General features: G+C 36.7%; 1 protein-coding gene across 6 annotated transcripts in view; it reads left to right on the top strand.

Annotated features, from left to right (window-relative positions):
• Itpr2 (inositol 1,4,5-trisphosphate receptor type 2) overlaps window positions 1-22,593 on the top strand; it is a 484,436-nt gene that overhangs the window by 50,713 nt on the left and 411,130 nt on the right. Inside the window, exon 1 of one of the 6 annotated variants that reach the window (XM_048787342.1) lies at window positions 14,857-15,028. The exons of the other annotated variants lie outside the window; for them this stretch is intronic. The gene's annotated coding sequence lies outside the window, so the exon portion shown is untranslated. Of the gene's footprint in view, window positions 1-14,856; window positions 15,029-22,593 lie in introns of those variants that run through there. 6 annotated transcript variants of the gene reach the window in all.

The raw sequence follows: 22,593 nt of genomic DNA, 5'->3' as shown, positions 1-22,593 counted from the left end.
GAAAAAAAATGATCCTTATGATTGTATAATAAAGTACATTTTAATGAATTTTATAGGCTGCTCTTCTAAATGATATGGAGGTTATAGTATTTCTACTCATGCTGTATGCTACATTATGCTACATTCATTATTGACTCTGTATTTTTTTTTTTATTGGTTTGAGATAGAGTCTCACCAAATAGCTTAGGCTGGCCTTGAACTTGTGATCCTCCTGCATCAGCCTCTTGAGTAGCTAGACTTGCAGATGTATGTGCCTCTCTGCCCAGCAACTATATATTCTAATTGGGAAATAATCCCAATTATTTTATTTGATAGCATTTCCTATAGAAAATGTACTTAATAACATCATTACTAGGAACACGTTATAGTGAGAAGCATAGACTGTTTGCAGAATTGAAACTTTGGCTCACTCAAATTACTCTCCAATGAATCAAATAGTAGCTGTTTTTAGGTCAACCATTTCCCTATCCCCTCTAATATTACTATGTTAGGCATATGAATGACATATTGAAATGTCAAATTGGTTCAGTTTTTACGTGCTTTGTATCTTCAGTGGGCAGAAAAGTGATATACATGTTTATTATTTTAAGTGGAAATATGCATGAGTCAAGATTATGCTTCTATGGTTTATGGTAGATGAACCTTGTTTTTCTCCTTTCTGAATAATAAAAATGTTAACAGAAATTTTGTTTATGAAAGTCCTTATGGAATATCTCCTTAAAGCTTAGCAATCATTAACTTTTTCAAGTTACACAAAAGATTGATCTGCACCTTGTGTATTCAAGCCCAGGTCAACTGCCGTGCTTTCCCAGGTGTTGACTTAGTGAGTGCGCAGGTTCATGATCTTCCCTGATCAGATGCCCTTGTTTATAATTTGTGGTTTTCAAGGTAACCACACAATTTCAGAAGAAAGCAAACATTGCTGGAAAGTGGCAGTGTTTGTTTTATAAATGCTTGGAAGTGGTTTAGGTGCTTTGTCTTTTGAAGAATAAGGTGAATAACAAAAGCAGCTCTCACATTTAGCGATGCAGCCTCTGTTTGCCATGACAGGGATGCACCTTGTTCTCCTCCAGCCTTGCTTGCCCTTTTAAAGCTGAACACCTCTGAAAAGTGAGATATACACCCTAAAAATGAATGTGGTAGATCACTAGGAACTTACTGTGTCTCGGTACTTCTCTAATGTCTTCCTGTAGGATGGGGGCGGTGTGTGTGTGTGTGTGTGTGTGTGTGTGTGTATGTGTGTGTGTCCCATCAGATGACTTGGAGGTGGTTAACTTAACTTCCATATCCAGAGGCTCTCAAGGACCATGAGGAAGTGGAAGATAATAAGCTTATTCAGAGTGTCCTATTCTGGAATTAGAAGTGGGCTTAAACTGTTTTCTTAAACTAGTATTTCTAAAGGACAGAAGCCTCGGCTCTGTTTAGAAATAGGGCTGTGGAGACTTGTCCTCCTGCTTCTGTTTAGGGAGGCTTCACGAAGCAGAATTTAATGGTTGTAAGAAGCCTCACTTATGCAACTTGGACTCTGATTATATCTACATAATTAAATACCCGGATGTGGGTAAATATTGGAAGGAAAGTAGTTAAATAAAATTGATTGTGTGGTTAGGTTTGGAGTTAGGTTCTGTTATGTGGTTGTATAAGAGAAAAAGTCCAGTACCCAAAATGTGATGTTAGAAATACAGTATGAGTGTTTAGTGGACAAATGTAGAAAACAAAGCAAAAAGCAACAGACGTAACTAATATTTTAACTTAAAACAACAACATTGGAAAGCCTTTAATTCCTACTTCTTCATTACCCTTGTCTTCTTTTTATATATTTGACCAGTATTGTTAAGTTAAAGGCAGATATCTCTACTTATGGGCTTATAGGTATGAAAGCCAGGAAAACGAGATAGCTTTCTACTTTCTACCCTGATATAAAAGATGGGTGAGAGTGTTCTGGCCACAGCACAAAAAAGCTGACTGAGGGGTTGGGGTTGTAGCTCAATGGTAGAGTGCTTGCGTAGCATGTGTGAAGCAATGGGTTTGATCCTCAGCACCACATTAAAAATAAATTAATAAATAAATAAAGGCATTCTGTCCATCTACAACTACCAATCAATTAATCAATCAGAAGCTGAATAAAACACTGCTTATGCTAATTCTATTGATGCCTCTCAAATTTTTTCTATTTATTTATTTTAATTAATTTTTAATTTATATATGCTGTATGACAGTGGAATGCATTACAATTCCTATTACACATATAGAGCACAATTTTCCATATCTCTGGTTGTATACAAAGTATATTCACACCAATTCATGTCTTCATACATGTACTTTGGATAATAATGTCCATCACATTCCACCATCATTTCTAACTCCATGCTCCATCCCTTCCCCTCCCACCTCTCTTCCCTAATTAGAGTTCATCTATTCCTCCCATGCTCCCCCTCCCTACTCACTATGAATCAGCCTCCTTATGTCAGAGAAAACATTTGGCCTTTGGTTTTTTGAGATTGGCTAACTTCACTTAGCATTATCTTCTCCAACGCCATCCATTTACCTGCAAATGCCATGATTTTATTCTCTTTTATTGCTGAGTAATATTCCATTGTGTATATATGACACATTTTTTTTTTATCCATTCATCCACTGAAGGGCATCTAGGTTGGTTCCACAGTTTAGCTATTGTGAATTGTGCTGCTATAAATATTGATGTGGCTGTGTCCCTGTAGTATGCTGTTTTTAAGTCCTTTGGGTATAGTCCGAGGAGAGGTATAGTTGGGTCAAATGGTGGTTCCATTCCCAATTTTCCAAGGAATGTCCATACTGCTTTCCATTATTGGCTGCACCACTTTGCAGTCCCACCAGCAATATATGAGTGTACCTTTTCCCCACATCCTCGCCAGCATTTATTGTTGTTTGTCTTCATAATAGCTGCCATTCTGACTGGAGTGAGATGATATCTTAGAATAGTTTTGATTTGCATTTCTCTAATTTCTAGAGATGATGAGCATTTTTTCATATATTTGTTGATTGATTGTATATCATCTTCTGAGAAGTGTTGGGTTATTTGTTTTTTTAGTGCTTAGCTTTTTGAGTTCTTTATGTACTGTAAAGATTAGTACTCTATCTTATATGTGAGGGGTAAAGATTTTCTCCCAAGATGTTCACCTCACAATCTGTTCACCTCACAGATTGTTTCTTTTGCTGAGAAGAAACTTTTTAGTTTGAATCCATCCCATTTATTGCTTCTTGATTTTAATTCTTGTGCCTAAAGTATCTTATTAAGGAAGTTGGGGCCTGATCCCACATGATGGAGATTAAGGTCTACATTTTCTTCTATTAGATGCAGGGTCTCTAGTTTTATTGCTAGGTCCTTGGTCCATTTTGAGTTAAGTTTTGTGCATGGTGAGAGGTAGGGGTTTAATTTCATTTTGTTACATGTGGATTTCCAGTTTTCCCAGCACCATTTGTTGAAGAGGCTATCTTTTCTCCAATGCATGTTTTTGATATCTTTGTCTAATATAAGATAATTGTAATCTCGTGGGTTAGTCATTGTGTCCTCTATTCTGTACTATTTGTCTACCAGTTTGTTTTGGTGCCAATACCATGCTGATTTTGTTACTATTGCTCTATAGTATAGTTTAAAGTCTGGTATAGTGATGCCACCTGCTTCACTCTTCCTGCTAAGGATTGCTTTAGCTATTCTGGGTCTCTTATTTTTTCAGATGAATTTCATGACTGCTCTTTCTATTTCTATGAGGAATGTCATTGGGATTTTGATTGGAATTACATAAAATCTGTATAGTGCTTTTGGAAGTATGGTTATTTTGATAATATTAATTTTGCCTATCTAAGAGCAAGGTAGATCTTTCCATCAAAGGTCTTCTTTGATTTCTTTCTTTAGGCTTCTGTAATTTTCATTATATAGATCTTTCACCTCTTTCGTTAAGTTGATTCTCAAGTATTTTATTTTTATTTTTTGAGGCTATTTTAAATGGGGTAGTTTTCCTCGTTTCCCTTTCTTAGGATTTGTCACTGATATACAGAAATGCATTTGATTTATGGGTGTTGATTTTATATCCTGCTACTTTGCTGAATTCATTTACTAGTTCTAGAAGTTTTATGGTGAAACTTTTAAAGGGTCTTCTAGGCATAAAATCATATCATCAGCAAATAGTGTCAATTTGAATTCTTCTTTTCCTTATTTGTATCCCTTTAATTTCTGTCATCTAATTGCTCTGGCTAGTGTTTCAAGAACTGTGTTAAATAGAAGTGGTGAAAGAGGGCATCCCTGTCTTGTGCCAGTTTTTCGAGGGAATGCATTCAATTTTTCTCTATTTAGAATGATGTTGGCCTGGGGCTTAGCATAGATAGCCTTTATGATGTTGAGATATGTTCTTCCCTAGTTTTTCTAGTGTTTTGAACATAAAGCAGTGCTGTATTTTGTCAACTGCTTTTTCTGCATCTCTTGAGATGATCATATGATTCTTATCTTTAAGTCTATTGATGCGATGAATTACATTTATTGATTTCTGTATGTTGAACCAACCTTGCATCCCTGGGATGAATCCCACTTGATTGTGGTGCATGATCTTTTTGATATGTTTTTGTATTCGATTTGCCACAATTTTATTGAGAATTTTTGCGTCTATGTTCATTTAGAAATATTAGTCTGAAGTTTTCTTTTTTTGATGTGTGTTTGCCTGGTTTTGGAATCAGGGTGATATTGGCCTCATAGAATGAATTTGGAAGTGCTTCCTCTTTTTCTATTTCCTGAAATAAATTGAAGAGTATTGGTATTAGTTCTTCTTTAAAGGTCTTGAAGAAGTTGGCTGTGTATCCATCTGGTCCTGGGTTTTTCTTGGTTGGTAGACTTCTGATGGCTTCTTCTATTTCGTTGCTTGAAATTGATATGTTTAAATTGTGTATATCATCCTGATTCGATTTTGGCAAATTATATGACTCTAGAAATTTGTCGATACCTTTGATATTTTCCATTATATTGCAGTACAAGTTTTTAAAATAATTTCTAATTATCTTGTGTATTTCTGTAGTGTCTGTCGTGATACTTCCTTTTTCATCACGTATGTTAGTAATTTGAGTTTTCTCTTTTTGTTAGCATGGCTAAGGGTCTGTCAATTTTATTTATTTTTTCAAAGAATCAACTTTTTATTCTGTCAATTTTTTTAATTGTTTCAATTTCATTGATTTCAGCTCTGATTTTAATTATTTCTTGTCTACTACTGCTTTTGGTGCAGATTTGTTCTTCTTTTTCTAGGGCTTTGAGATGTAGTGTTAAGTCATTTATTTGTTGACTTTTTCTTCTTTGAAGGAATGAACTCCATGCAATGAACTTTCCTCTTAGAACTGCTTTCGTAGTGTCCCAGAGATTTCGATATGTTGTATCTGTGTTCTCATTCACCTCTAATTTTTTTTAATCTCCTCCTTGATGTCTTCTGCAAACTATTGTTCATTCAGTAGCATATTACTTAGTCTCCAGGGGTTGGAGCAGCTTTTATTTCTTAATTTATCATTGATTTCTAATTTCATTCCATTATGATCTGATAGAATGCAGGATAGTATCTCTACTTTTTTATATTTGCTAAGATTTGCTTTGTGGCATATTATATGGTCTATTTTAGAGATGGATCCATGTGCTGCAGAGAAGAAAGTGTATTCTCTCATTGAAGCATGAAATATTCCATATATGTCAGTTAAGTCTAAGTTATTGATTGTATTATTGAGTTCTATAGTTTCTTTGTTCAGCTTTTGTTTGGAAGATCTATCCAGTGGTGAAGGAGGTGTGTTAAAGTCACACAGATTTATTATGTTGTGGTCTATTTGACTCTTGAACTTGAGAAGAGTTTGGTGAACATAGATGCTCCATTGTTTGGGGCATATATATTTATAATTATCAAGTCTTGTTGGCGTATAGTTCCCTTGAGCAGTATGTAGTGTCCTTCTTTATCCCTTTTGATTGATGTTAGCTTGAAGTCTACTTTATTTTATATGAGGATGGAAACCCCTGCTTGCTTCCGCAGTCCATGTGAGTGGTTGATTTTTCCCAACCCTTCACCTTCAGTCTGTGGATGTCTTTTCCTATGAGAAGAGTCTCTTGGAGGTAGCATATTGTTGGGTCTTTTTTTTTTTAATCCAATCTGCTAGTCTATGTCTTTTGGTTGGTGAGTTTAGGCCATTAACATTCAGGGTTATTATTGAGACATGATTTGTATTTCCAGCCATTTTGTTTCTTTTTGGTATTTAATGTGACATGGTTTCTCTTCTGATTAGATTTTCCTTTAGTGTAATACCTCCCTCTGCTGATTTTCATCATTATTTTTCATTTCCTCTTCATGGAATGTTCTGTAGTGCAGGCTTTCTAGTTGTAAATTCTTTTAACTTTTTTTTTTATTATTGGTTGTTCAAAACATTACAAAGCTCTTGACATATCATATTTCATACATTTGATTCAAGTGGGTTGTGAACTCCCATTTTTACCCCATATACAGATTGCAGAATTACATCGATTACACATCCACGTTTTTACATATTGCCATACTAGTGACTGTTGTATTCTGTTAAAATTCTTTTAACTTTTATGGAAAGTTTTTATTTAATCATGAAATCTAAAGCTTAGTTTTGCTGGATACAAGATTCTTGGTTGGTATCCATTTTCTTTCAGAGCTTGGTATATGTTGTTCCATGATCTTCTAGCTTTTATTGTTAAGGTTGAAAAATCTCCCCCTATATGTGATCTCATTCCACTCTCTTGCCGCATTTAAGATTCCATCCTTATTCTGATTGCTAGGCATTTTCATTATAATGTATCTTGGTACAGATCTGTTGTAATTTTATACATTTGGTATCCTGTAAGCCTCTGGTATTTGGTTTTCCAATTGGTTCTTCATGCTTGGGTAATTTTCTGATATTATCTCATTGAAGAAATTGTGCATTCCTTTGGTTTGAAACTCTGTGCCTTCCTCTATCCCAATAACTCTTAGATTTTGTCTTTTAATGCTGTCCCATAATTCTTGGATGTTCTGTTCATGGTTTCTTACTGTTTTCACTGTGTGATCAACTTTATTTTCCAGATTGTATACTTTGCTTCATTATCTGACATTCTTTCTTCCAAGTGATCTAGCCTGTTGGTTATGCTTTTTATTGAGTTTTTTATTTGGTTTATTGTATCCTTCATTTGAAGGATTTCTGACTTTTTTCCCCAGAGTCTCTATCTCTTTCTTAAAGTAATCTTTGCTACCTGTATTTGCTACCTGTATTTGCTCTTTTATCTGTTTGTTGGAGTGATCAATTTTTGCCTGTATTTGCTCATTTAAGCCATTCTTTAATTGACAGATCATTTTAATTGTGAACCTTCTGAACTCCTTCTCTTTCATTTCATCAACTTCTACCTTATATTCTTGTAGTACCTGTGCAGATTGTCTGCACCTCACCTTGATGTTGGGCTTTCAGACCCTGTTGGTGTCCCTCAATGTATGCTACTGCAACTAAAGATGGTGTTGGAAATAGCCAAGGTAACTTGAGATAATGGTGGAGGTGCCCCAAGATGGAAGCAAGGTCTTACAGAGATGGGGTTGAAAGGGTGGGCCTCACAATCTCTTTGGGATGTCTGCTCTGAGATGGAGCTGCTTCTAGGCCCTGTCTGTTGTCAAAAAGGTAGGGGCTACTGCATGGGGAAGACTATGGTGATGTCTGCAGTGCCCCAAGATGGAAATGGGTTAGGTTTAGGCTCTCAGGTTGGGGGTGGGGGGTGGCAAACTTGGATCTACTCTGGACCTGGGTCCTATGCAAGTGAGTGGATCTGGGCCGGTCCCGACCTCCCCAGGTTGTCTGCTGGTCAGAAGGGGTAGTCCTTGCCAGAGGCTGGGCTCTGGCGGGTGTCTGCTGGTGGAGGGATGAACCTGGGCCTACTGTGAGCCTTGGGCCCTCGCAGTCTGGTGTGGGTGGATCTGGGACACCAGGCCTGACCTCCCACGGTAGTTTGCTGGTCTGAAGCCCCTCTCAAACCTTAATAGATTTATATTCTGCTTTAATTTTTTTTAACTTTATAACTGCTTTCCCCTATTGCTACCAGTTCATTTCAAAATGTTATTTTCAAAAACGTTCATTATGAAATAAAGCATACATTAAAAATGTATAAAATGGATATTTTTATGTATATGTCTGATTACTTGTATATATGTGTTTTTGAGTATATGGATATAGACTATATTGCTATAGATATAGAGCTAAATGGGCAGAGTTCAAAAATAGGCTTGCATTTTTTAAAAAAAAATGAATTTTTTTTATAGCAGTTTTAGAGTCACAGCAAAATTAAACTGAAAGTACAATTTCCATATACTCCTTGCCCCCACATGCACACATCTTCTTCCACTATCCAAATCCTGCACCGGAGGGATTCGTTTGTTATAATTGATGAGACTATATTGACATATCCTTATAGCCCAGAGTTCACAGTTTACATTAATGTTCATTCTTTGTGGTGTGCATTCTATGGAGCTTGACAAATATGACCTGTATACACCAGTAATCACAAGAGTAATTTCACTGCTCTGAAAATCCTCTGTGCTCTCCCTGGTCATGCACTCCCCCTGACCTCTGAAAACCCATGATTTCTGTCTCCATGCCTTTGTGTTTTCCACAAATTTCACATAGTTGGTATCCTACACAACATAGCTTTTTCAGACTGTCTGCTTTCTGTTTATATAATGCCTTTTTGGTTCCACCATGTTTTAAAAAATGGTTTTACAACCCATTTCTTTTTTTTAAAATATTTATCTTTTAGTTGTAGTTGGATACAATACCTTTATTTTTATGGTACTGAGGATCAAACCCAGCACCTTGCATGAGCTAGGCGAGTGTTCTACCGCTGAGCCACAATCCCAGCCACCCGCCCCCATTTCTTTTTCGTTGCTGAAGAAGAAAACATTTTTTTTCTTTGCTTTTCAAAGAATAATATTCCACTGTCTGGATGTACCAGAGTTTATTTCTTTATTTATCTACTGTAGGTCATTTTAATTAATTTCAAATTTTGGCAATTGTGAATAAAACTGCTATAAAAATCTAGCTGAGGTTGTGTATAGACATAACTTTTCAACTCATTTGGATACATATCATAGAGCTTCATTGCCAGATTATATAGTTTAAGAGTATATGTAGTTTTGTTAGGAAAAGCCAGACGGTGTGTACCATTTTGAATTCCCATCAGCAATAAATGAGAGTCCTACTGCTCCGCATATTTGCCAGCATTTGGTGTTAGTGTTTTGAATTTTGGCTATTCTAGGTGGCATGTAGTGGTATCTCATTGCTGTTATAATTTTTAGTTTTCAGTTCCCTAATGACGTGATTGTGAGCCTCTTTTTATAAGTCCATTTACCATCTGTATATCTTTTGTGAAGTGTGTCTGTTCAGGTCTTTTGGCCATTTTAAAATCAGGTTGTTCTTTTTCTTATTGTTTAATTGTCTGATAGTCCTTTATTAGACACGTTTTCTGCAATTATTTTCTCCCAGTTTGTGTCTCTCACTTTTTTGATATGTCTTTTGTAGAACAGAAGTTTTAAATTTATGAAGTCCATTTTATCAATTATCTCTCTCTTTTCCAAGAAGTCCTTTATTCCTATTTCACAGATGAGGAAATCAGGCTGGCCCTTCTGACAAGTGAAAGCACCAGGGTCTGAGTAAGCAGTCACTGGCGGAGAGCAGCCATCTGCTGGCTGGGAAAGGGGTTGGGTGGGATACCCCGGGCAGCAGTCCCGGGGAGAGTGAGTGAGACAGTGTAGAGACAGGAGGCATGGCAGATAGTTACACATAGGGATGGAACATCCTGTTCCTGCTGCATAAGTGCCACTAGCCCTGCTTTATAATATACCTGCCATCATCCAGCTAGCAGATGGCACTGTAAGAGCCACCCAAGCCAGACATGCAGGTGCCGTTTTATCAATTCTTTCTTTCATGAATTATGCCTTTGATATTGTATTTAAAAAATTATTGCCAAACCCAAGGAACATACTGGTTTCCCCCTTCTTGTCTCCTAGGAGTTTATAGTTTCATATTTTACATTTAGAATTATGACCCATTTGTAAGTGATTTCTTTTTTGGGGTACTGGGGATTGAACTTAGGAGCACTTAACCACTGGGCCACATCCCCAGCCCTATTTTGTATTTTATTTAGAGACAGGGTCTCACTGAGTTGCTTAGTGCCTCACTTTTGCTCAGGCTGGCTTTGAACTCACAATCTTCCTGTCTCAGCCTCCTGATCCTCTGGGATTACTGGAGTGTACCACTGTGCTCAACTATAGATGATTTTTGTGAGTGATGGAAAGTTTTTGTCCAGATTCATTTTTTTTGCATATTGATATCCAGTTGTTCTAGCACATTCGTTGGAGAGACTGTTTTTACTTTATTATATAGCCTTTGTTCCTTTATCAAAAATTAGTTGACCATATTTATGTGAGTCTATTTCTTGTCTTTCTATTCTGTTCCACTGATTTGTCTGTTCTTTCACCACTACCATACCATGTTAATTACTGTAGCTTGGTGGTAAGTTTTGAAGTAGAGCAGCCCTGTTATTTTTAACTAAGGGAAAATGATCAGTACCAAAATTTTACTATATAATGGAGCTATATTTAGCTTCAGGAATTTGGGTGAAATGAGTGTTCTCATTCTGAAGCCACAGTCAAGTGAGACCCTTTAGCCAGATGTAGGCACCATTGAGGGAGTCAAGTAGTTTTCTCACTTCTTAAGGGCTAGGTAAGAAAAGGAATGGAGTATTGCCACTTTCATCATTCAAGTTTCCACCATCAGAAAAAAGCGATGAATGTGGAGAAGAGGTTTCCCACTAATAGAACTGTAAAATAAAGAAACAAAAATTACATGAATACCTGTCAGCCAGGTTAAGAAATAGAGCTTACCAATAGAGTCTATTTTAAGTTGATAACAATGTAACTTAAAAATTTTTTTATGTGTATTGGTGAACCTTTATTTTATTAATTTATTTATATGTGGTACTCATAGTTGAACCCACTGCCTCACATATGCTAGGCAAAAGATCTATCACTGAGCTACAACCCCAGCTCCGACAATGTAATTTTTGAAAAATTTTTTTTTAGTTGTTGATGGACTTTTATTCATTTATTTATATGTGGTGTTGAGGTTTGAACACAGTGCCTCACACATGCTAGGTAAGCGCTCTACCACTGAGCCACAATGTGATTTTGATGACATCAACACTATACTTTCTATGCTCCTCCCTCATTTTATGTTACTGTAACAATTTGTACTTTTTTTTATAGTGATCCTCCCAATTTTATTTATTTATTTATTTATTTAAATTGTTTTTATTTTTAAAATACATGACAGCAGAATGCATCACAATTCTTATTACACATATAGATCACAGTTTTTTACATCTCTGTTTGTATATAAAGTATGTTCACACCAACTCATGTCTTCATATATGTACTTTGGATAATGATGTCCATCACATTTCACCATCATTGCTAACCCCCTGCTCCCTCCCATCCCCTCTCACCCCTGTGCCCTATCTAGAGTTCATCTATTCCTCCCAAGCTCCCTCTCCCTACCCCACTTTGAGTCAGTCACCTTATATCAGAGTTATACTTTTTTATATACTATGTATCCACTAACAAATTATTGTAGCTATAGTTATATATATACGTACACATATACATATATATGTGTGTATATATGTATATATATACATTTATATATATAAATATATAAATCTTTTTGTTGTTGTTTATTTATTAAATTTTTTGTGTGGTGATAAAAATTGAACCCAGTGCCTCATGCATGCTAGGCAAGTGCTTTACCACGGAGCTATCTCCCAAGCCCTGTAACTGTAGTTATTAAAATATGTTCACTTTTTAACTTCAGTGAGTTAAAAGTGATTTATGGGGGCTGTAGCTGTAGCTCAGTGGCAGAGTGCTTGCCTCACACGTGTGAGGTACTGAGTTCGATCCTCAGCACCGCATATAAATAAGTAAAATAAAGGTCCATTGATAACTAAAAATAATAACAATAATAATAAAGTTATTTATGTGCCATTGTTACAGTATTAGACTGTTCTGAATTGACTATATCCTTACCTGTACAGAAAGTTTTAAACTTTCACGTGTTTTCATGGTGTTAGTGTTCTTTCATTTCAAATTGAAGAAATACCTTTGGCATTTCTTGTTAGGCAGGCCTAGTGGTGATGAATTCCCACAGTTTTTATTTGTCTGGCAAAATTCTGTTCTTCATTTCTGAAGAAAATGGAGTATTGTGTTTTTGGTCAGCAGTTATTTCTTTCAACTTCTTGAATAGTCCTCCTACTCTCTCCTGGTCTAAGATATCTCCTGAGAAATCCGATCATCATGTGGAGGTTTCCTTTTTTGTGATGAATTGTTTTTCTGTTGTGGCTTTCAAACTTCACTCTGACATTTGAGAACTTGGTTTAATGTGCCGTAGTGAAGATTTCTTTACTTTTCATATATTTGAGGTTCTTTGGGATACGTGAATCCAAATGTTCATTTTTTCCCTTCTGAATTTGGAAAGTTGTCTGACATTGATTGTTTCTTTAAATAAGTTTTATGATCCCTTTTCTTTCTCTGATCCTTTTGGGTTCACAAGATGCCCATGATAGTTTTTTTTTGATAGTGTCCCATAGTCCTGTTTTTTTTTTCCACTCCCCCACCCCCGTTCTTCTAACTAATTTTAAATGACTTATCTTTGAGCTCACATGCTATAACTTGATTAAATATGTGGTTGAAGCCCATGGAAACTTTCAGTTAAGGTACCCTGTTCTTTAGCTCCAGAATTTCTGTCCAGTTCTTTTATCATTGTATTCTCTTTGTTGAATTTGGTTTGTATGATGTTTTTCTGAAATTGGCTGTTAATGTGTTTCATTTGTAGCTCACTGAGTTTAAGAAGATTATTCTGAATTATTTTTTAGGCAGGTCATAGATCCCCATTTCTTTGGTTTCACAGGATTTTGTTTTGTTCCTTTGATGGTATTGGTGGTGTTATGTTTCCCTGATTATTTGTGATCCCTGCAGCCTTGTGTTGATGTTTGTATCTTTCAAGAATTAAGTATCAATTCCAGTCTGTAAAGTGGTTTTGGTAGGGAAAGTCCTTCACTACTCAGCTCATGCACAGATTCTGGGTTCATTGTTTGGTGGGTTCCTTAGGCAGATTTGCTGATTGAGTCCTTAGATAGGCTAGCTGTGTACCTGGGTTAGAAAGTAGGTTAGCTTGGTGCCTGGGTGCATGGGGTTGAGCCTCAGTGCACTAGGGTAGCCCTTGATCTTGAGTCCACAGCCCAGAGCCTAGATCCGAGGATGTGGTCCTGCAGGCTGGATCTGCCATCCTGGTGCCTAGGGCCTTGGAGACTTGTCCCATTGTCTGCAGTTTTGAATGTAGGCAATACACATTTTTTTTCTGAGAAAGGGTTTGTGAGTTTTACCAGACTACCAAGGCCCATTCTAATAGGGGATTTTCCTATGAGTAGCATTGCTGGGTCTCAGGGAACATGTATTTTCACACTCTTCCTAGAAATACATTAGACTGTCCCCAAGCCTTTCTTACCAGGATTTCTCATCTACTATAAAATACAGACAATACATTGAGAGTTTTTTTTCCTTTTTTTTAGTTCTCCAAAGGATAGTAAGTTACCAGTCTATTCTAGATATGCAGGAGAACTGTTAACTGATTATACAGAGTAGATTCTTTATCTTTAGGGCATTAGCCTTACTTCTCCCCTGGAACTACAGTTTTAGCATTCAGTTCTTTGTTGGCTTACTGGGCACTTCTCGTTAATTTACTGGGGTACTGTGGAGTCAGACTGGTGTCTAGACCTTAGCTCTGCCACTTACTGGGAGTGTGGCTTTGAGGGGATACTTAATTCTCTTTTGCTATAGTATATATACTATAAAATGATGGTGATATAGACATCTGGGGCTATTTGGAAATTTAATAAAACAATTTGCATAAAGCAACTAGCACATTAATTGACAAGGTGAGATCAGTAACAGTAGATCTTCCCTACCCCCATTCTCTATATTATAAGGAATCAGAGATACAGATATTAATATATAATTATAGTTTCCTTCTCCTGATTTTTATAAAGGGCCATGGCCAACACCACTATAACAAAAAACTGGCTGACAAGAGGAAAGCACAACGAATTTCCTAATGTGTACATGTACCTGGGAGCTATACAAAATATGAAACTCAAAAAAATGTCCACATGATTGAAGCTTAAATACCCTCTTTGTCGGGGAAGGGGAAATGAGGGATATAGGTAATTTTAGAGGAGTAGTAAATGATTTTTTGGAGGAAATGAATGGGCCTGAAAAACACACAGTGACCTGGGACCAACTTCCTGAGTTCTGGGCGTACCATTTGATCTTCAATCTCTTATTCTGTGATATGAGTTTCATCTTCCATAGTCAGCAAAATTTCAGGAAGATGATTATTTTGGTTAGCTTTTGCTTTACTGTGATCAAAATACTCAATAAGAACAACTTAGAGCAGGATAAACTTATTTGGGGTTCATGGTTTCAGAGATCTCAGTTCATAGTTGGTTGACTCCAATGCTCTGGGCTCAAAGTAAGGTAGTATATCCTGGGAGAAGACTCAGTGAAGAAAACTGCTCAATTCATGGTGGGATCAGGAAGCAGAGAGAGAGAGGGAGAGGGATAGGGGCCCTCCAGAAGAAAGGCCCTTCCAAGGCATGCCCCTAATAATTCACCTCCCCCAGATACCACTCAGTCATTCAAACTAGGATGGACCAATTGATTTACAGCTCTCATAATCCTGTCATTTTATATTTGACTATTTCTGTATTAACAGGAGCTTTGGGGGGACACCTCATATTCAAACCATAACAAGGATTGAAAGCAAGTGTACTCTTAGATGGATCTGATCTTTCTGTAAATAAGGGAACTTCAGAGAAAGCCCCTTCCTGTGCTCTGGAAGGGAAGAAGGCTCCAAGAGAATTGAGAGCCTGGGGTCAGGGAAGGTAAGAGAGACCTTGGTTTTGAGACTGTTTCTCCAGCTCTCCTGTCAGAGCATCAAACTGGGATTTCATTTTCTGAGCTCCAATCCTTTCTTCCATGAAATGTTGAACATCATCTTAAATTTTATCTTTATTACTCCAGACAGATTATGTTTGATTCTTTTGATTCTTTGTTTCTAGTAATTCTCTAGTTCAGATTTTACTTGGGTTTAGGTTTAGGATTATCACCAATTGCTGGCAGCTCTAGAAGAGCTGATGTGGAGGTTACATATCTTATTCATGTTCTTGCCCAAAGCTACTATTTTTGTATTGCATCCTCCTTTATTTCTGCTTGAACACCTCTAGTAACTTTGTAGTCTTTGAAGGAATCCTGTTATTCTTTTTTGGTAAGTTTGTGTATTCCATCTCCTAGTATCTATTGGTAACCCTGTACTTAATTTGTCTAGATTTGCAAAACTAGTGTAATTTCCTCAGGTAAGATTATAATTTACAACAGAATAATGCCTCATAATTTAAATAGCGGCCGTTAAGGGAAGACCAGCAGTTACAAACTGTTCCTTCTCTTCCTTTGAAAATGAGCCATGCTGTGCTAAAATGAATAATGTATTTAGAACATACCTGGGCTTGCTACTATAGATTGATTTTCTTGGACAAAGAAAAAAAACTAATTTTATTTGAATTTGGTTTCAAATGCAGCACATTCCTGTAAGGGAAATTTGAAAGAACAACTGTCTTGTACCTAAGAGAAGGAAATTCTTACTGTAAGTTAGTTCATGTAATGGATGTGGCCCATTTTGTATCTCCACTTGGGAGGGTGTTTCTTTTAATAGATGAACATTCATGTATGTGTTTCATTCATTTATTTCTACAATAGTTATTGAACACTTTTTCATTTTAGATACTTTGGTAGACACTGGAGATAAAATTTTAAGAAATTTGTATGACACTATTTCTGTCCCAGTGATGCAAATGGCCCATGAAAACTGGAAGATTTATATTTGGCTTCTTGACCTCTATTATGGAGGAGACCTGGGGCCAGTTGCATGTGGTCCATGGAAGATCCATATCTCTTGTTTGAAAAACTATGTTTTGTAAATATTTCTTTTTATCTTTCCAGTGGCATTTAATAAGAAAATTTAAAAGAAAATACTAATTTCATTTGAACTAGGATTATAGAAGGGCCTTCTACGCATTCCTGTCCCCAGTTGTAGGTCCGGAGCCACAGACTGCTGAGAGATGGGTATGTAGGTAGCACTTGGTGAAACAAACTCAGTGGAAATCCAGACTCCGGAGCTGGGGGGCTGGGGTGGGGGGGTGGTCTGATTGCTGAGTCAGACATCCTTTTCTACCTGGAGCTTCTCTTTCCAATGTCTAACCTGTGAAGACTTGAACATCCTCTGTTCTAAATAAGAGGCTTTATACACTACACTTGTATCTTTTAAAAGAAACGATACAAAGTTGAAGGTTTTCAAAGTCATTGTGGCTATCAAGACTGTGTCATGGAGAAAGACTAGTGTCAAGGTTAGGCACCTCCCACCCCCATCAGGAGCTTTGATCTTGACAAAGTTAATATGGTTGCGGCCAACTGAGAGGCAAAAACATTCAACAAAGCAAAGAAAGAATTGATATTCATAAGTATCTTCTATGCACTAGGTAGTATTTTGGTATTTCTAAGTTTTTATGTTAAACAATTGTTTACAACTTAGAAAAAGAGACATCAATGTATAATAAATGACTCCTTATATATGCTTTTATGTATTGTGTCTAGTAAAGGTATAAAGAAGATTCAAGGTAGGGAGATGGAGAGTGAGAAAGGTGGGACAGTGTATGGGGTAAGAGATCAGGCAGGAAGGGAGGATGGAGCCCCAAGGTGGGGTGAGGGGAGGAGGAGAGGAATTCATCCTCGGTTGTTAATTTGGGCAGTTTTCTTTAAAAAAAAAAAATTGAAATTTGGGATTCTAATTAATTCCAAATTATTATCCCTTGGAATTCTAATTAGTGCTTAAACAATTATTCTTACCATTTCTAGAATTGTGTTTGAATTTCTAGAAATCCTCAAATAGGAAAGTCTTGGCAGCCACCTCTACCTCACTTTTGTGTCTTCCGTATCCCAACAAGGATGTTTTTCTAAGTACTCTGCCTGAAACTTTATCACTATGTGGGGTACTTCCCAATAGTCCAGTAAAATCAGCCAGATATATATTTGGACCAGATAGAGAAAGAATAACAGATGAGTTAAAGAAATGCTTTCATGTACTTGAAAAGTTATGCAAAGGGGCTGGGCTTGTAGCTCAGTGGTAGAGCGCTCGCCTGGCATGTGTGAGGCCCTGGGTTCGATCCTCAGCACCATGTAAAAATACATAAATAAAATAAAGGCACTGTGTCCAACCACAACTAAAAAATAAATAAAAATGAAAAAAAATAAATAAGATAAAGGTATTGTGTCCATTTATAACCAAAAAATAAAAAATAAAAAAGTTATGCAAAGTATGAGAACAAACTAATCACTGTGTAAACTGATGATATGATAGGATAACCAGGTTTAAGCTCTTTGAGGAACTTAAAACGAGCAGGAAGAACTTTCTTGCAAACAAAGAGGGCTGTCAAAATTAAAATTAGTTTTTAGATATCTACTGTGAAATATTTTAAAAATTTCTAAAAAGTAAAAAATTTTTAAACCTATCAAAGTGAATTATTCATCTTGTATCTACACTGATCACTTAAGACCCTAGGCATATAACTGTGGGATTCTGCATGTGACAAAAATAATATGTTTGGGTTTAAAGTCATGTTATTCTGCAGTATCAATTTAGTTCCTTTGAAACTTCCAGGATAAGTTGATACTTTTTTCTTTGTTCTTTGTAGATATACATGACAGTAGAGTGTATTTTGGCATATTATACATACATGGAGTATAACTTATTTGAATTAGTATACCATTCTTGTGGTTGTACATGATGTGGAGTTTCACTGTTGGCGTATTCATAAGTGAACATAGAAAAGTTACGTCTGCTTCATTTTTTTTTTTGACATTTCAAGTTCAGTTGACTTGAGTTGATTGGAATTTATTGTCAGAATTCATAGATAAGAGGAAAAACATGAATCAGTTTTGGCCACTACCACCTGGGCCTCACGGCTACAACAATGTTTCTGGTAGTTTGAGATTAGACTTGTTGATGCTATAGTGATTGTATAAACTGCCCCTCAGTTTGTACTATTCTGAACTCTAGACAGTAGTTCTTTCAATGTTTTTGGTCATATGCCTCATCAGAAAAAAAGTAGGTATAAATAAGTGAGGATAATAGATATACACTTATTTTTAAATTATATATGTATATAAGTTATATATATATATATACACACATACACACTAATATAATACTTTGCTCTACACATGATTGGATATACACAAATGAAGAGTTTAAAGTAGAGGATAAAATAAATGTAAATTTAGCATCTAGAATTTTCTTCCACATCCCAGTAAGCTGTTTAGGCACTCCATTAGAATGTGCATACCTTTTTTGTAACATACTATCCTGGTGTTTTGCCATTTTGATGACTCAACTTTTTTTTTTTTTTTTTTTTAATCACTTGAGAGGTGTTAGCTAGCTGTATGATCTTGGGTAGCAATCCTCATTTAACTTACTTGTAAATTGGGGGCTGTTACATCTATTTTGTAGGTTTGCTTTGGAGACTTAGTGCAACTAGATGCCTAAAGTTCTTTTCTTTTTTGGGGGATTGAAGTCAGGGCACTCAACCACTGAGCCACATCCCCAGCCCTATTTTGTATTTTAGAGACAGGATTTTGTATTGTAGAGACAGGGTTTCACTAAGTTGCTTAGTGCCTCGCCATTGCTAAGGCTGGCTTTGAACTTGCAATCCTCTTGTCTCAGCCTCCTGAGCCTCTGAGATTACAGTCGTGCCCCCCCCCCCAGATGCCTGAAGTTTTTTGCATACTGTCTGAAATATTGGCTGTCGACCCCCTGCACTTATGAGTGTCTTTCCATTTTCCTCTATCTCACTTCTGTTCATTTATAATAAACATTTCCCTTCTTTTATTTCTATTTTTTTTATGCCTCAGGACTTTGCTTATTGCCTTCTCTCTTTCTGCTGGCCTTCTTCTTAAGTCTCATTTACAGAGAGAGGATCTATATGAGCTCATTGGTTATAATATATGTACCATTTTGCCTGGAACAGTCCTGGTTTTCACCTATTGTCCCAGTGTAATTATAGTGGTTCTTTGACCATTTCAAGGTCCCTCTGTTTGGAAATACAGAACACATTTATCCTATTACTAAGTCTTCATCAAGCACAGAGGAGTGCAGACCTCTTATATGGAGACTGCCTCATTGGCATCACATGTCCTAGAGATGACTCTGTGGATGAGGTATAAATCAGCAGAGCAAGTCCCATGACTTACTGTCTCTAAGGAAATGAGGCAGTGGTAGGCATGAGTGTGACATGCCCTTGGAGATGTGAGGACAAGTACTAACCGTCAATACATAGACCCATATGTTAGTTTTGGTGAGAACTGGGCAATTAGAGTCTATAACTGGGTACCTGTTTACCCAGATTGCAAAAATGAAGATTAAGAGTTAAGCATTGAACTTGGAAATCTAAATCTATGGCCCAATGCTTAACATTGTAGTATTTTCTAGATTGAGAAAGCATTCTTTTGATTTGGTTGCTGTTGTTATGTGAGATTACCCCAGCATTCCTTGCAGTCATTAGGAAGAGGTCTTCTTATTTTCCCCAGATACTCTAGAAGGAGCAGAAGGTTTTCTAGTTCTAATGGTTCTCCTTGGGAGTTTTTAAAATGTCAGTTCCATGCTTTTACAGCTGTTGGATGCTAAGTAAGTATTAACTAAATTAGCAATGGTGAAGATTTTTCTAACAGTGCTAGAGAAAATCCTGTAGGATTAGTGAAGTATACACTTTTTTTTTTTCACTTTCAAATAAGTTCTACAACTGAGTTCCTGAGGCACACCATTTGACATTATTACTTAAGAAGTCTTAGAGGACACATGCCATAATTAAAAAATGGAATATTAGGGATGGGATTGTGGCTCAGTGGTGGGGCGTTCGCCTAGCATGCGTGAGTCACTGGGTTCCAATCCTCAGCACCACATAAAAATAAAAATAAAGATATTGTGTCCACTTGAAACTAAAAAATATTTAAAAAATGGAATATTATGTTTTTTTAGTCTTTATTACTATGTTTATGACATTTTCCAGAATTGATACCATTAAAAAGATGGATATGCTAACCATAGCATTTCTTGAGATCTGTAGGCTTGGTTTTCTAAAATGAACATAATATTTGATCATGATGCCCAGACCCAAAATGTTACCACCCTGGCACAACACTTGAAAACAGTGGTCTTTATTTCCTCTCAAGAAGCAAGAGTAGGTGATGACATATTGGAACAAATTAGTATTTCATTGTTTCCCCAGGAGAAAAAGAAATGGGAGGAGAAATTGTGTGATCACTAAAACCAGTTGTACCTTCAAAGATGATTACAATAGACATTCCCACTAATGCTTGACATTTTACATTATGGAATAAGCAGTAACTTACTTGTAGAAATTTATGAGTAATATGTATGAGCGATGCTTTGGATCCCAGTCCATTTTTAATTTTCCAAATTGGATATTAAAAGTCAATGCTAACTCCACATGAGTTCAGTTTCTTCCTTCAGCTTCTTATTTTTTTTAAAAATATTTTTAGTTGTAGATGGACACTATACCTTTATTTTATTTATTTACTTTTATGTGGTGCTGAGGATCAAACCCAGAACTTCACATGTGCTAAGGAAGAGCTTTACCACTGAGCTACAACCCCAACCCTCTTCCTGCTGCTTCTATTGTGGACTTGCAAACTGCAGAGCAGAAATGGTAACAGTAACCCATAAAAATGTAGCAGGGAACCAAGCTATTAATTTTGTATAAAACTTCAGGTAATGGGGTCTACATAAAATCTTACAACCAAATCCAAGTAATTAGTTTCATATGACATGTACTTTAAAGTTATGAATTTCCCCAGGGTTTACCTTTTCCCTTCATACTCCTTATACTTCCATTTTAAAGTTTCACTTATTTCTGTTTTAACTTGTAGGCTTGGGACTGATGGATTCTGAAGTTTGCATTTCAAGCTCCTTCTAGCTTTCTGGTCTCCCCAGTGACGAATCACTTATTACCAGAAAGAACCAGTATTTTAGAATGCCATATACTATTTCATGATTTATACATGTTGAAATTTAGGTAGGAACAATTGTCAAAACAATGAGGAAGGATAATGTCTTTGTAATAATTTTAGATAGTACAAAAGCAATTAGGAAGACTTTCTGGAGAAACTGTGTCTTCAGGGTTTTGAAGTTAAAAGGGACTTGAATTGATAGAAAATTGATAGATAGAATTATTCAGATGATAGAATAGCCCACTGAAGTCACTTAAGAAGGAACAAGCTGTGGGTTTGAAGCAGGGGCTTTTCGTGTCTAGATCACTGAATCTGTTGAAGAACAATGAAGAAAAGTCAATGAAGGAATGACGTGAGAGAGGTGGCATGATGTGGGACAACCAGGAAGAGGTAAATAAATATGCACTTGGTGTAGGAGAAGTTTTGAACAGAGAAACATGTCAAAAGGAGTGTTAGCAGAAACTGACCCAGTGGTCCCAGAACTTGATGGGAAAGGTGATATGAGTGATGAGCGCACAGTTGCAGTTGTCCTGCTGAGAGGTGACGAGTTATGAGCTTTAGAGACATTTAGTGAATGGAGAATGGGAGCTATAAAGTAGAACAAGAGACAAATCAGAAAGACCTATGGAATTTGAATAGAACTTTATAACATTTGCATGAGTAACACAAAGAGAAGTGAAAGATGTTTTAGGGTTGGACTATATGAAATTACTTTTATTTCACTTAAGTCTATGAAAGTTGTAGTTCTGTATGGTTCTTGTCATTCACACCTGGTTTGTGTGTATGACTCCCACAAGGCCTGTGGGAATGGAGTTCCTCTTGGTGGAATGGGCTGGCTGCAGAATAAAAGCTAAGGAAGTCGAGCCGTGAAAAAAACCACAGGACACAGAAAGTAATTTTAAAAGTGGGGGCCTGATGGGCTTGCTGGTCTTAGGGATCGCGCTTCCACACTAAAAAGAGCAAAATGGAGCCCACACTTGCTTTATTTATATTGGGGAAGATCAAAATTTTTTCATGGAATGTTCTTTGCCAAATAAGGTAGGAGGTGGGCTGTCCAGTTCCCAACCTTTATGCCCAACTCCGGAACTACAAGAAGGGTCTTCCTGGTAGAGCAGAGATAGAAGTCATGTGCTCGATAACGAGTGAAGACCCTCAAGTAATTCATGGGTGGCTCCCCGCAGATGACTAACCTATAAAGTGAATTATGGCTTCATTGAGGAACCATGAACTTCAAGAGCCCCTATACTGGCTGCGGCTGTAGTTCAGTGGTAGAGCGCTCACCTAGCACATGTGAAGCACCGGATTCAATCCTCAACACCACATAAAAATAAATAAATAAAATAAAGGTTAAAAAAAAGAGTATATATATATA

The sequence above is a fragment of the Marmota marmota genome, unplaced genomic scaffold (assembly GCF_001458135.2).
Source record: "Marmota marmota marmota unplaced genomic scaffold, marMar, whole genome shotgun sequence".
NCBI lineage: Eukaryota > Metazoa > Chordata > Mammalia > Rodentia > Sciuridae > Marmota > Marmota marmota.
This window is presented reverse-complemented; position numbering and strand designations above follow the sequence as displayed.